This window comes from Canis aureus, chromosome 2 (genome assembly GCF_053574225.1).
Source record: "Canis aureus isolate CA01 chromosome 2, VMU_Caureus_v.1.0, whole genome shotgun sequence".
Taxonomy (NCBI): Eukaryota; Metazoa; Chordata; class Mammalia; order Carnivora; family Canidae; genus Canis; species Canis aureus.
The window spans coordinates 20,131,846-20,147,068 of NC_135612.1; the positions used below are offsets into that span (position 1 = coordinate 20,131,846).

Consider the following 15,223-nt stretch of genomic DNA (forward strand, 5'->3'; position numbering starts at 1 on the left):
GCAAGATGCATTACAGAAATTGTAACTGAACTTTTCGAAATATTTATCACCATTGTTACAACTTTCATTAGAGGGTTTTTCTTTTTTAGATGCAATCTTGCTTGTAATGTCCACTTTAAAAGTTGCTACCCCAGGCTTATAAAACAAAGTTATAATGTCTTCCCATCAACAGTATTAAAAACATTCATCTTTAAGAAAGTGTTATAAAGAAATTCCACTTCAATGATAATTCAAATATTAAAGTACATAATAAAAAATGACCATATAAGATAGAATGCCAAATGATTAGAAATTCTTGCAAGACTGTTCTGATAAAAGCAAAATACCCATTTAGTAGCCAACTAGTCACATGTGGCCATGTCAATTTAAATTATATTCAAAATCAGTTTCTCCACTGTACTAGCCACACTTCAAATGCTCAACAGCCACATGTGGCTGCCATACTGGACATTGCAGATATAGAACAATGTCCATCATATCAGAAAGTTTGATCAAGTAATGATGGTCTTCATTAGAAAGATCACTGCTAATGAATAGATGTCCATGTATAAATTTATTTCTAAAGGAGGCAGAATTAAACCTAGAAAATTTAAATAGTTTTTCTGGAAAATCTATATTCTCATGTAAATATTTAAAATTGTGCCACAAGAACTGCAATGTAGATTTTCTTTTTCTTCTTGCCATAAGAAGAATGGAATTTCAAAAGATTCCACTCCAGATAGAGAATTATGGCATTACCCAGTCTTCCCCTTTGATTCACATTTTTGTTCTTTATAAAGATCTATTCTAACCCTGCTCTGTTTCCAAGTTTATCCAGCAACGGCCCAACTTTTATTTTGTGGCAAGGAATTCCTATATAGAGGGCAGTACCTCAGGCCTCAAACTCCACATTTGTGAAGTTTGTCAACTAGCATAAGAAAATTCACTTCCTGGTCAGGTCCTCTGGGAGAGGAGGCGCTTACACCCTCCCAAAATACCAGCAAATTCCTTAATCTAACACAACTTCTCATCTCTCAGTTCAGAAAGATGCATTCTGTAATATATGTAAAAAGACAGAAACATGGAAAGACATAAATAATATCAGAGTGTCATGTGGGAAAGAGAAATATTCCAGACATGAGCTATTGAATAGGAAGGGTCTGTTTAATTCAGCAGAGAAACTGAGATCATCTCTATCATTTACGATTAGCAAGGAACCATGCTCCAAATTGAAGACAGAAATACAAGAGTAACAAAAGTAAATGAAAATAGTATGAAAAACTTCTAAACAACAGGGCTAAACCAGATGCATTTAAATGCAACTCCTGAAAACCTTGATGAACAGTAGTACGTCTGTATTTAAAAGGCTAGATAAACCCTATAGCTGATCCAGATGGTTAAAAAAAAAAAAAAAGCAATCTATGATTATATGAGAAAAAAAAAAGCAATCTATGATTATATGAGAAATCTAAGTATTTTCATGAGTTTTAAGTATTTGCATGGAAAAGTAAACAATAATAATAACTAGTCAGTATCAAAAATGATTTGACTTTAAAAGTAGAGAGTGCAGGGATGCCTGGGGGTCTCAGCAGTTGAGAGCATCTGCTTTCTGCTTAGGGTGTGATCCTAGAGTCCCAAGATCGAGGCCCACATCAGGCCCCCTGCATGGAGCCTTTTTCTCTCTCTGCTATGTCTCTGCCTCTGTGTGTGTGTGTGTTTCTCATGAATAAATAAATAAAAATCATAAATAAATAAATGTAGAGAGTGCAAATTAGAAAAAAATAATAAAGTCCAAGTAAAGAAATACTTAATACAATATTCCAAGTGTTTGTGAAGTGGATCTTTGTCCAGAATAGTGTGTTGTTTGGAAACAATTTCTACAATAGATTCAATAGATTCCATGGTTCTGAAAATTAATTAGAACCTTAAAATTAGCTATGGAAATTAGCTACAAACTAATGAGTTCGGGGGGAAAAAAGAAAGAACACAATATGCCAACTTTCCAACCCTTTCTCCAAACACTTTCCCATCTTAAAAATTACTCGTTTTCAAGATTCTTTGCATTGCTTAAATCCATAACTTCACCTTTTTGCTCACTTGCTCACTCCCCAAGGAAGTCTAAAACCAAATAAACTGCCATAAATTTTTACCAACAAAATATCATTTTCCGATCGATTTTTTCTTAATTTTTAAAATTGAAAAAGGTTTTATTCAATTAGGTCACTACTCCTGGCATAAGGCCTCTGAAACATTGTTTCTCAGACACTAATGGGTCCTGGAAAAGTTTGAAACTCTCAATTCATTATGACTTTGAGTAGCTGTTTTGTACCTAAGAATGAGCATTGATAGAGAGGTTGGGACTAAACACATAATTTTATGAAATATGATGAAAACATAAGGGTTTTGTTATGACGCACATAACAATCAAGAACCTGTTTCTTTTTAGCAAGCTCCTAAAAAGTACCTCCCGTATAATTATTAAATAAAAACACTCACTTATTCAGTACTCAGCCAGCTTTTAAACTCTGAATAAGAGAAGTACACAGTGAGAGAGGTACTTACATGGTTTCCTTGGATACTGGATGATGCCATTCAGGTCTATGTTTTTATCTGAAAGTGGTGCCCTGTGGAGAAATGAGGCTTGGTGAGTGGCTGTTTATACATAGTAAGTAAATAGGAACTTTGTTTATTTTACAAAGCATTTTTTATTTTGACCCAGATTTCTTTTTCTCATCACACCCAAACCTTGTAAACAGCAATAAAATGGTAGAACAGGTACTTTGCACAACTCTTTCTAATACCACTTAAGAAATCATAATTATTAAAGCAGAAGCTCAGAATGCTTTGGCTAAACACATTACTCCTTGGGCTACTTTATATATCTTAACTACTATATTTACATCAGACATATCAATGAACACTGCCTGCCTCTCTATTTTCCTTCAAAAGGAATTGTTCTCAAACTGTCAATAAAGAAATTAATCTAAAAAAATCGCATAAGTGATAAATGTCCTTACCTTAGTCAAAGAGTAAGAGAACTCTAGCTCTACCAGCTTCTACACATCCAGGGTTTCCACAGACATTAGCTGTCATTTTAAACGTAGTAGTGGGGTCCTAGATTTTCAATAGTTTAAGGGCTACGAGCACACAATTTTGACATTCAGTCTCTCGGAGCTACACGCAGTCTAATTTTGGTAGCATGATTAATCCCTCCTATGTGATAATTTTTAACCTTCTAATATTTCTCTGGATCGAAAAGAACAAATGAGCTACAGCAAAGAATGGCAACTAACTTTAATGCTTAACACAATTTAATAATCTGAAATGAAGTAAGTGTGTGCTATGTTTCCATTAAAAAGTTTCCAGCCACAATTAATTGAACAAAAACTTGTCTTGTTCCAAGATTATTCTTGGAAATGTAATTTTAAAGTCTGCGTGAAATGAGGAAACTTACTTTTTTACCATATGAAAGCAATCTCATTTTTTAGGAATGATTTTTGGATAGACTTCCAATTTGATATTTTCCATTTGAACTAGCAGCATAGGGGTTTGGAAGGGGGAGGGGAGGGAAGCAGTTCTGTGTTCTTTTGCCAGCACTGACAAAGGTCTGGTTGTCAGTGATACCTTTACAGCTAAATTTACCCCAGAGTGACAGGAACAGGTGCATCTCGGCCTGCCAGACACTTGTGCACAGGGATCACGCATCTTACGGCTTGACGATCAAGGGGGGAAAGCCTGGGTCTTCATAGAAAAGGAGGAGAGACAAACGCAGCCCAAACTGGGGGGTTTCTCTTCAAAGCCAGCTGGTCTGGCTTTATTCTACAGGAATTTTTTTACCTGTCAGGGTTTGGACAACAAAGCCCTCAGCAGGTGCTGAAGGGTACAACTTCCTGGAGAAGCAGAAAGGCACTGGTGAGTTTCAATTGCCAAAATATATTTTTTAATCTTTAAAAGTTGATTTTGTTATCTTGGAAGAGGCACTGCTGAGGAACCTACATTCAGAAAGCTGATGAGACCATTGGAATCAGAGCCAACTAACTCAACAGTAGGTTTGCCTGTTGTAGAAAGTAGAGCTGTTACCATTTGACAATTTTTTACATTTAAGAAAAGTCTTATAGGAAAGACTCTTTATTTTGAATGTTGGTTTCTTTCACTACTAATTCCGATATCTGAAAGACGAAGAATTAATTACATATATGATATTAGACTATTAAATTAAACACACAAATATCATTTCATCATTTTTTATCTAATTCTGTCATAACCTGTCCTGAGTAAAATGGTTTTTTAGTAAATCAAATAAAAATGTGAAATGGTACATGCTCTTTTAAAATGTTTCATGCGCTAGTGTTTTTTATGTGTGCATGTGACAGGAATATGATTACACAGAATATAAAATTAATTTTATTTATAATACATTTTTAAACACATGGATTGCACAGAATATTTAATAATTAAAAGTAGCAACATTTTCTCATTACTTTACAAAGAGTTTCTTTGGAGAAAAATCTTTGGAATAAACAACCAAGACAGTACTAAAGCATGTTTTTACATCACTGATTTCCAAAATTAGTACATTTATATATTTGGTATTTTCATTTCATGAATTCAAAAGTTTAGGCAAAAATAATTTTTTCAGAATAGGATTTTAATTAATACAAAACATGGAAAAATAAGACCACATGTCAGGATATATTTTTAAAAAGTGATTCTATTTCAAGGGCTCATTCTTTTAACTATGCTTCACAGCATTTCTCTACAAATTGTTGTATTATACAAATTGAAAACATTTATTTAAGCAAGTAAGGAGCTCAAAGCTAAAGACTATACATAGTAAACATATGAAACCATTTTAACAACCAAATTCCATATTCACAAGCAACATGGGCTAATGAATGTAAAAGACATACAGCATACACTGATCAAAAATGCTATAAATTATTAGCCATAAAATCAATTTTCTGGACTGTGGGGGGTACAATTGGTATTTAAGAAAAGAAAGGCTCCTACCAATGTAAATTACTAATATTATGAGGTAATTGTTTTATTCTGATGATCTCATAAAAAATTTTCAAGCTACATGCTTAACACATAGTTGTATAGTAAGAAAATCATCAGATCTGACATTTTTAATGACCACTACATCTAAAACAATTATCAAATCAATAACGATAAGCCACAAATTTGTAAGTATCATACTCTTTTAGACTGATTTAAAGGATGTTTAAAATTATTAACTATTTGTGGTTTGAAAAATTACCAGAAATGATCCAGCCAACCCAAAAATATAATATCTTTAAAACATAATTAAAACCCAAATCTGATTTTAATTATAAATCATTTCATGTAGAATATGGTTCAGAAAATTAAAGTATATTCTATTTTTTAAAAAAGGAATATATTGTGGTTTCAAACTGCTATATTTCTGTGATATTCCGTCATCTTCATTATATTGCTTCTGGCACCTAAGTAACCATGGTCACTGCATTTTTTAGGTAACTTCATTAGTCTGTCAAAGAATGAATATATACATACTGTATGCACTTATAATTTTGTTATTTATCTGGTCTGTTAAATACTATATTCCTAAAGAATCAGAAATAAGAAATTAGAAATAAGTACTGCAAAACTGAACACACACTCTTACGTCAACTTTAGAATTACACTTGTTAAGTCTTTATGTGCGTTACTATCGGTTATAATTATTATACTGTTTGTCATTAACACTCAGTATAAACCCTACAAAAGCTTCTTCCAACCTATTTTTTATGATTCCTGTGAATTATGTAAGTGTGACTGAACCTATTAGAAACAATGTTAAGTATAGCCCAAATATTTCTGAATAACCAAAATTTGTCATTTTAACCATGCCCTGAATTGTGGGCTTAATCTAAAATTCCATATTTCTTCCTTGTAATTATGAAGAGAAGCTTAGTTCCTAGGACAACTGGCAGCTACATGTTCGTCCTTTCCAGTTAACCTTCACTTTTGTGTCACAAAAATACCTATGCCAACTCCCTCAATGTATGGAAATGATTTAATAAGTCTTAGTCAGATACTACAACTAAATGTTGCAATGACTCATGTGCCCTAAAAGTTTAATTTAAAAATATATTTTTAAATTTTAAGCATTATTTGCAATATAGCTTCATATCTTAAGAACGGCTTATTTAGAGTGGAAAAAATTAATTATTCTCCTCTTTCAGAAAGACATTTGAAAATATTTTGATTACCCATATATGCACAGGGAAAATCTTGATTCTCCCAGCAACTAACTTCAATAAATTATATTGTGAATGTCAATCTATTTCATTTCAAGACCATGAAGCTTCCAGCTAAAATGGTTTACTTGTAAGTATTTAAAGAAACAAAAATACTTTGGCAGCTTTAAATGTATCTCCTCATTGACCAGCCACCTGACTGACAGCTGTCAACTGTCTGCGGGCCAAATGTAACCCAGTAAAGATAAAAATTACATATTACTCATCCCTGTTGATAATACCTGGTGCCAGTAAGGTTTTCAAGTAGGAATAACTAGACTATAGATATAAAGAAGTAAAAAGGGAATCATTTCTACCACCCACCATGCCTCCTTTGTCATTAACTTATTTCCCCTTCCTTTTCCACTTATCCCACTTCTCTTGATGTCCATATCTCACACCTACAAAGAGTTAATTTCCTTAAAGGAACTTCAGATGTATGTAACAAGTGTGTGACCATGAAAATACTGGGCAGCCAGGTAATCATGCCCACACATTTCTTTCAATCAAATCTTTTTTGAGCTCATGTAGTGTTTGAATTGTGGGAAAGAGTCTTTGATGCTTTCAACTACTCATTTTTTTTTAAAAAATGAAATGGAAGCACAAAAATAAAATTTACCCAAGGTCACCAACATGAGGATGTAGATGTAGACTTGGATCTGTCCTCCAACTTCACATCCAGTGATGTTTTTTTCTGTTAGACTTTAAACATGTGGACAATGAAACTATAAGTAAAAAAAGAGCACATGGAAAATTAATGTGAGTGACATTTCATTGAGGAACTGTTTGCAGCCACCAAACTTAATATCTTATTAGAGAAATACAGTTTTATCAAAGGCATATTAAAATGTAGCTTTAAAAAAAGAACATGAACACGTTAAATACCTATGGCATAAATTCATTTTTAGATTCTCTTTACCATTAACCTGATTTCCAAACTGAAAATATTTATGTTGTGTATGAAACTGCAGCAAGAAAAAATAATCAATGGCAACATATATGTTTAGAAGATAAATGCATAAATGAAAAGTTCAGGTTGAAAAGTTTTTTTGAAATATTTGAAAATAATTAAAAACACCAAATATACCAAAGCATAAGCATACAATTACCTAAGTACAGAATATAGTAAACAGTTCACATAACCGATTCAAAAACTAACTAGTGTCTGTGTGTGTATATGTATGTGTGTTAATTATAAAACCTCTCTAGTCCCCAGAGGCCTCATCAGCAAGTGTTTCCTAACAGTTCAGAAATTCTATGACTCAACAGTCTGGTATTAATATAAGTATCTGATATTTATTCAAATAATTATTAATTATATTAATATTTTATATTGCTATAATATAATTTGTTGATAGTGCTGCACATCATAGTGATTCAATCAAGGTCATGAAAATATATTCAAACTAAATATTTTATTCTTCTCTGACCCTCTAGAAAAGAAATCATTTAGGAGATAACTAGCATGTTCTGAATTTAAAAGGATTTATCTTAACCCTGAGCTTTGGAGCTGTATTTGCCTGTGAGAAGTGTTTGCTTTAAAACCTGAACAAGCAAATGAATTTTTTAAAAGAGGGGGAGGGCTTAAAACACTGATGTAGGCGATGGGAGGAAATTTCCTGCACGGGATTAGTCTAGAATAATCTCCAACAGCTCTATGATACCATTTAGCAACTAAATTATACGATATATCTAAATTCACAAATGTATTTGCTTATTGTATTACATTTAGTCCAAATCAACATTATTTATCAGCAAACCATTTAACAATATGCAATAACAGTATGCAAATCGATTTCAAGCAAAATAATCAGTAAATAATATCCATTTCTAATAATTATGAAGACAGAGGTGTCAAAGCAAAATGTGCAAAAAATTCAGTCATCTCCTTGCATCTCAAAGGATTATTAGTGAAAGTGAATGACTTGTCTCTTGTCTGCCTTTGAAGGATCTTAAATATTTTCTCGTTAGACCTGAAGAGTACTGCCTGAAGAGCACCAGAGCAGAAGTAGGCAGTTATGAGTCGTAATCATTATTTCACTACTCAGTAATTTTGTGACTGGAAACAAGTCATGTAATCTCTGGGAGGATACTGAAGGGATGTGACTCTTTGCTGGGCTATGTGTAAATCATAGGAAAGGCAGGTCTAGAAGGTGTTTATCCAACAAAAGGTGTTTCTCTTGCTTCATGTGAAGTCCCAGTAGGATTCTGGACAATATTGGGTGGGTTCCTGTCTCCATTGGCATGCACTGTCCCCTCCCCACTGCTCTAAAAGCCCTCCATACTGGCAGCATTCCAAATAATTAAAACTAACACCAGTTTTTAGCCTGTGAGATGAGTGGGGGAAACAAAATCACTTTATAATAAACTACTGACCAGCTAGCCTTATCTTTCCTACTTGGATACCCTGGTAACAAAACATGAAAGGTCTTACCCTCAAAATTACATTATCACACATGGCTTTGAACTTTTCGGAACACATTATAAGACTAAGTTGACACACACAAAAAAAACTTAAGTCATTTACTGTTTTTAGTTTTATAAAACGGGATAGTTTAAAAAATGAAAAAAACAAAACAAAACAAAACAAACAAAAAAACCAGTCACCACACTTGCTGCCGTAAGCCAGCCTGAGAACATGTTTGTTCGTGTCAGAAAAATGTTGGAACAAGAAACAGGTTCATCAGAGAACCCCTAATCTGAAGTGTTAAAAATATCTAGATCCAAGAGTGGTTAATGGCAGCAGCTGGCCACGCAGAGATGTTAAAAGGCTGGGAGTTAGGGATCCCCGTGTTGCCTGGGATGACATTGTCACGAAGGCCCTACCTGATTGCTCGGCAGGCAGAGGTAATTATCGAGGTCCTAAGGAATATTTGTAGTAATTGAAAGTCTTTTTAGGGTAAAGCCACATTTCCTAAGTGATTCTAAATGAGACTAGTCCTGGTTGCCAGGAATCTAGGCTCACAAACAGCTGGCAGTCACTGAAGCATGAATGCGTTCTCAGCTCAGTTGTCACTAGCGGTAGAGGTCCCTGGATCTGAAACCCATTTTACAGGTTTTGGTGAGATACCGTGATCCAAGAACACAGTTCACCCAAGAAAAGATAAGCAACTGCCTCTCAGATATGTAGAAATGAAGAACTATATAGAAATTTGAGAGAATTGGGTCCTCCCATTGCTTAATCAGTCTTCTAATCACAATGGGCAGGATATATGCGGCATGTCTATTACAGTGCCAGCCAAGACAAGCGATGGGAAGATTCTTATCATTCTGACCTCTCACTGTTACTATTTTGAATGGTGTTCACTAATATAAAGTTTCATAAAACTTATGAAGAGTTGAGAGTGAGGGAACGAATAATGAAGCGAACCTAAGGTAAAGAAATAAGACTTCGCAGATCTTATGATCACCCTTAAGGCAGTGGCTTGCAAACAAAATATACATAAGAAACACCCAAGGAGCTAGTTAGATGCAGATTCCTGAGGTTGTTGCTTAGGGGATCTGAGGTGAGGCTAAAGTCTGAGTGAATCTGAGGCCCTCTGGTAAACTGTTCTCTGTGCTAGATTGTTCAGTCCTCTCTAGAGCCTTCCCTTCTTCTGGAGGTCAGTTCTCCTACTCTGCAGTAGCAAGAAAATGAGCACCCAGCGATCTCAAGTTCTAGGACACCAAAGGAAGCCTATGGTTATAGCTACAGAAGTTATATTTCTATTTTTATTTATTGTCAGGTATACTTGCACTTAAATAGTTTAATTATTTTCATGTAGACTGGCAGATAAGGTTCACCCAACACTAGAGATAAGCCAAAAATCATTCTCAAGTTCTACTTGAGTTTCAGGCACTAAATAAAACAGCTTTAAATATGAACAATAGTTTGAATTGACTCTTCAGAAAAATAAAAAAATAGTGTAGAGAGGGCTTGTTATGAGGAATACATGTGCAAATATAGTCAAGTTTTAGAAACTCAAGTGATCATCACTGACCCAGGGAGTTTAGACGGCTATGGCCCAGCAATAAGGAAGAGGAAACCACAGGTTTTATTCTATGTGTGAGCTGTTTTGTGGCCATAGGCTACCCAAACTAGAATCTCACGGCTACAAAAGGGTGAGGTGAGAATGTGTGGAACATGTGGATGGATGGACATAAATCCTTCGAAAATAGATAAACAACACAGCCTTACTTGCTGTGAGTTAATCATCATTGTAATCAGAGTAATTATAGTGATTAATAACAAAAAAAAAAATCATAGAAACTCTTCTATGAACATATTATCTATAGCATACTTTAATTGTTCAGAAATAAGCTCTCTTGTTATCAGTATTTTATTTTGGAGTGATTCAAATAAATAGAAAATTATTAATATCCTATGGCTCTGAAATAGAAAATGTAACTTTACAAAGCATGAAAAAAATCTAATTGTTAATAACCAGTCATGTGTGTGTTTGTGTGTTTTTGGTTTTACGGACTTTAAAACTGAAAATAAAAAATTTACAACTGAAAATGAGAAGATGGAGCAGAAAAGATGAAGGAAGAAAGAAAGGGAAGAAAGGAGGAAAAAGAAAAGGAAATGGAAGAGACAGGATTAAATCTTTTGATTAGCTATTTCCCTATTGCTAAAGGGGTCAAAAGGCATAAGAAAATTGTAGAATGTTGCCTACTTACCCTTATTTAAGTAGTGTTCAAAATCTTTTACTTAGAATCATATTTCTCCATCTCTGAATTTCTTCAGACTATAAAGTAGTACATTGCATTTGATAGGGATGCTCCATATTTACAGGTTTAATGCCAAAGTTGGGAAATGTTGATGTGCCCATCTTTGCACACAGGATGATGCTTTATCCGTGATTTCACAGAGGTGATAAAGGGCAAAATGCATTTTTCCCTCCAGCCCTGAACCTCTCTCCAACCCTTCCAAATTCTAACCTTCATCCAGGAAGCAATACACATGCTCGTCACAGGGCTCTTATATCCCCCTCAACACTTCTGGAGAAATAATCACTAATTATACCTCTGATGGCTTTTGGGAGTAGAAGGGAGTGCACACAGAGGGAGACCAAGTGACAACATGGTAGCTATGGCACAGGGGACATGCAGCAACTGTGCGCCTTCTATACAAGATGGGAATAGAAAAGAGACTGGAACAACAGATACTAAAGTGTTATTATATATATATTTTTAAAGTAGACAAATTTTCAAGGAACACCGTGATACTTTGCTGATAGTTCGTCTTCCAATCACAATCTCTTCAAAAATCATAAAGTTTCTTCCTCAAGAGCCAGGCTACTCACTTATTGGCACCCAGGGCTCACATACACGTTGGCCAATGAGAGGGACCTGAGACACACTGAAAGTCTCCTCCCCAAAGCACCTCCTGACCAACAGAGCAGGAAACTTATAGAATTTGTATAATCATAGATACTCCTTTGATGTATGAACTCCTTTCAGAAAACTTTTGAAGAGAAGTTCATTTAAAGGAGTAACACATTGACACTGCGTCATGAGGTAAACTGTTGCAGTGGCTGGCTCCTCTGATAGAACATAGTCCAAGAGAATTCTGGAACATAAAGAGGCTGCTGAGGAATGATAGGACCTTGTGGGTCAGTCACATCAGTGAAAGGCTGTGAGGAGACAGAGACACTCAATAAAGAGCTATTATTGATTTTAAAAATTGCTGCTGGGTGAGTGGTGCATGCCAGAGTGAAAGAAGGACAAGTTGAAGGTGAGTCTAGGAAGGCTGATGACACAAAGACAAGCTTCAGCAACCTTACAATTTTGCCTATACCACACAGATAATATTGATTTAAGAAGACTTAAAAATTTAAGATTTAAGAAGTCTGATAAAATCAAATATGAACACACAAAAAATCTTTCTCTGAAAAAAAATATGGAACACTGACAAGGATAATATAAATTGGCAACCTCAGAATGTAATATTTCTTGCATAGTATACATTAGTTTAATCCGCATGTTATCCTAAATATTTTATATTTATTTCAAATATAAAAAACTCTATTATGAAATAAAAACTGCTTTGAAGCATGGAAGCTGATGGAAAAGGAAACAACTTCTAAAATATTGTCAGATAAATGAGACATGGAGATGTCTTCCAGGAACATGGGGTAGTCCTTAAAAGTGAAATAGTAAAATGTTAGCTAACATTTACTGAGCATTTTCTACGTGCCAAGCACTCGGTGACTATAGAAGTACAATTTCATGTCCTCCTCCCAGGAAAATGATCATCCTGTGTAGGTCCTGCCACATTCTCTATTTTATAACAAGTACATTTCAAAAATTAAGGTCAAATGGTTATTATGGCGTCTGAGCTTGGATTCTAATCCAGGGTCTCTGACATACCCTTCCCTGCCTCTTGTATATTCTTTGCAAAGATATTTCCCATGACATTCATACATGATATATAACTTTTAATTAATGAAACTAACTTTTTAAAAATTTTATATTACTTGCCAAAATGTCTCCTTAATGGCTACACATTCACATCAGAATACCCTTGAAATTCCCCTTTTGTATCTGCAATTAGTGCCAATTTATGTGCCAGATATCAAATAATCTGTTGGTTTATAATCACATCACAGTTTCCATTAAGCACCTTTTCACTACATTTGGTTTGAATTTAGTTTCACCAGCAAATTCATCCTTAAAAATAATGATCTGCCAACAAACTGTTAAGATTGAATAGCAAATTCCTAAGATTTCTAGAGATCTGTGCAAGGACATTATTACTGAAATAAGCAATTAACCTCCTAAGCTGTCTACCCTGAAGAGGATGACACACATTTAGACACGTATTTCTAAAATATTTTCTGGTGGGGGGAAAAATATCAATTATATCACCTCCTGATATCCTCCTTAAAAGGGAGCAAAGGTCATGAGTCTAAGGAAGCAACACAGCATCATAGTCAACAGCATCAGTTGGAAACAAACAAACCTAGCTTCGCGTCCTTTGGCACCTAGGGGTTATTAGACCCTGGGCAGGTCACGTCGCCTCTCTAAGCTTTAGTTTTTAAAATCTATAAAATGGGGAGAATTGTAGTGCCTGTCTGAAAGGTTGTTTAGATAAAAAGAAAAAAGTTTATAAAGCAGTTAATACAATTAAATTAGTTAAAGCTGTTAATACAAGACTAACGAATAATGACTGGCCGGCCATTAAATATTATGCACTTTAAAATTATTTTATTTCAACTCTCATTCTAATAAGGTAATATTATTTTTGCACATATACTACAGAACCCTTGTATTACAAATATGAATATTATTCACATAGAAATATCTAACTACAAATTTAGTAAAAAAAAAAAATATATATATATATATATAGAAAATCAGACCTCCTTGGTTTGGCTCTTTGACTCAGTGAACTAGTATATATTGGTAAATCAAACCAGTTTTCATTCCTGACTTAAATTTAAAAAGTTTTACTGCATTTTACTTTTAATTCTGATCATATTCCAAAATAATTTAGGGAGATTTTTTTTTTAAGATTTTATTTATTTATTCATGAGAGAGAGAGAGACAGAGGCAGAGACACAGGCAGAGGAAGAAGCAGGTTCCATGCAGGGAGCCTGATGTGGGACCCAATCTCGGGACTCCAGGATGGCACCCTGGGCTGAAGGCAGGCTCCAAACCACTGAGCCACCCAGGAATCCCCAATTTAGGGAGAATTCATCTCAAGCAATGAAAATTAATTCTTTCTTTATCCTGGTAAATTAGAATATGGATATAATTACGCACCTCCTTGTTTTCAAATTCAGTATGTATGGGAAACACATAAATCTATGCATGATCTTTCCTTCTTGAAAAAATAAAATTCGTATTATCTTTCTTGGTTTATAATTTTAGGTTATAAATAAAATATTTTAGAAGTAATTTTGTAAGTTCTCAGCTAAGTAGAATACCATCATTTGGAAAATTACCTACAGAGATAAAGAAAACAAGGTACATTTTGTGGTGTGGTGGCTTTATTCTCTCCTTTCTAAATTTCTTTATCTTACTTTGGTGTTCTTACTGAGGAGAGTTAACAGGAATAGGAATACCAGACATAAATTGTTTGTTAACACTTTCTGAGTCCATTTTTCCTGTAATACATATTTACACAAATTTAAATCAATAGAAATCATACACGTCCCAAGGGGGACTTTATTAAAACCAAAAAAAAAAAAAAAGTCTATAGCTTCTGTTTTGCAAGAACCAGCAAACAGTGCCCTAGACATAGTTGTAATGTTGATCATGCATCGAACAGAGAACAACCTCTAGGTCCCTCTTGACCAGAATGCTCCATTAAGCATTCCATGGGCTCCCCCTTCCTGGCAGGCCTCAGCCCAGCCCCGTTGCCATAGATGGCCATCAGACATTTGGAATGACATCAGGAGATAATCTGAGCAGGCTCTGCCCTAAAGAATTCAAGCTAGCAGGAGACTGAAGATATCAATGTCTTCTTGGCTGACAACAGCATTCCAAAGGTCAACCAGGGTGAAAGAGGATGGACTTGGAGTTTCCAGTGCCTTTTCAACAACCAAGCAGCTAACAAGTATGAAGAAGCATCCCTCAAGACAAAAAAATAATAAATTAAGACAATGAAAGTCTCGAGGTATACTAGAGACACCATGCCTGTGAAAGAGAAATAAGACCACCCATACCCATTCAGTCAGGGAATTTTAGGATTGAAGAGATTTCTACCTCTTAAACATAAAGCTCTCATCCTGAACCAATTCCCACCCCTCTGACGATCTACTTCTCCAGCTTTCACTGCTCTGTCAGCCCCTGTGTGGGTGAACATGGAACTTAATAGTGTAGAGGTAGAAACTCTTTGCAGGAAAATAAGAATGTGTTTTACTACAGTTTACCAATTTCCCAGCCCTGTGCTTTATGTTGAGTGGCTCCTTTAATCTTCCTAACGAAGTTTTAGGAGTAGCACTTTATGTTCCACATTTTACAGATGAGGAAACTGAGGCAAAGGGAGGTTCTATACC

General features: G+C 34.8%; 1 protein-coding gene and 1 long non-coding RNA gene across 3 annotated transcripts in view; one reads left to right on the forward strand and one right to left on the reverse strand.

Moving 5' to 3' along the window:
* LOC144294043 (uncharacterized) overlaps window positions 1-15,223 on the reverse strand; it is a 144,679-nt gene that overhangs the window by 127,080 nt on the left and 2,376 nt on the right. The window contains exons 2-3 of the long non-coding RNA XR_013361448.1: window positions 6,859-6,964; window positions 2,542-2,603 (exon numbers count right to left, since the gene is read on the reverse strand). This is a non-coding gene — a long non-coding RNA (uncharacterized LOC144294043). The remainder of the gene's footprint in view (window positions 1-2,541; window positions 2,604-6,858; window positions 6,965-15,223) is intronic.
* MEF2C (myocyte enhancer factor 2C) overlaps window positions 3,706-15,223 on the forward strand; it is a 169,149-nt gene continuing 157,631 nt past the window's right edge. For both annotated transcript variants that reach the window (XM_077865157.1, XM_077865150.1), the window contains exon 1: window positions 3,706-3,891. The gene's annotated coding sequence lies outside the window, so the exon portion shown is untranslated. The remainder of the gene's footprint in view (window positions 3,892-15,223) is intronic.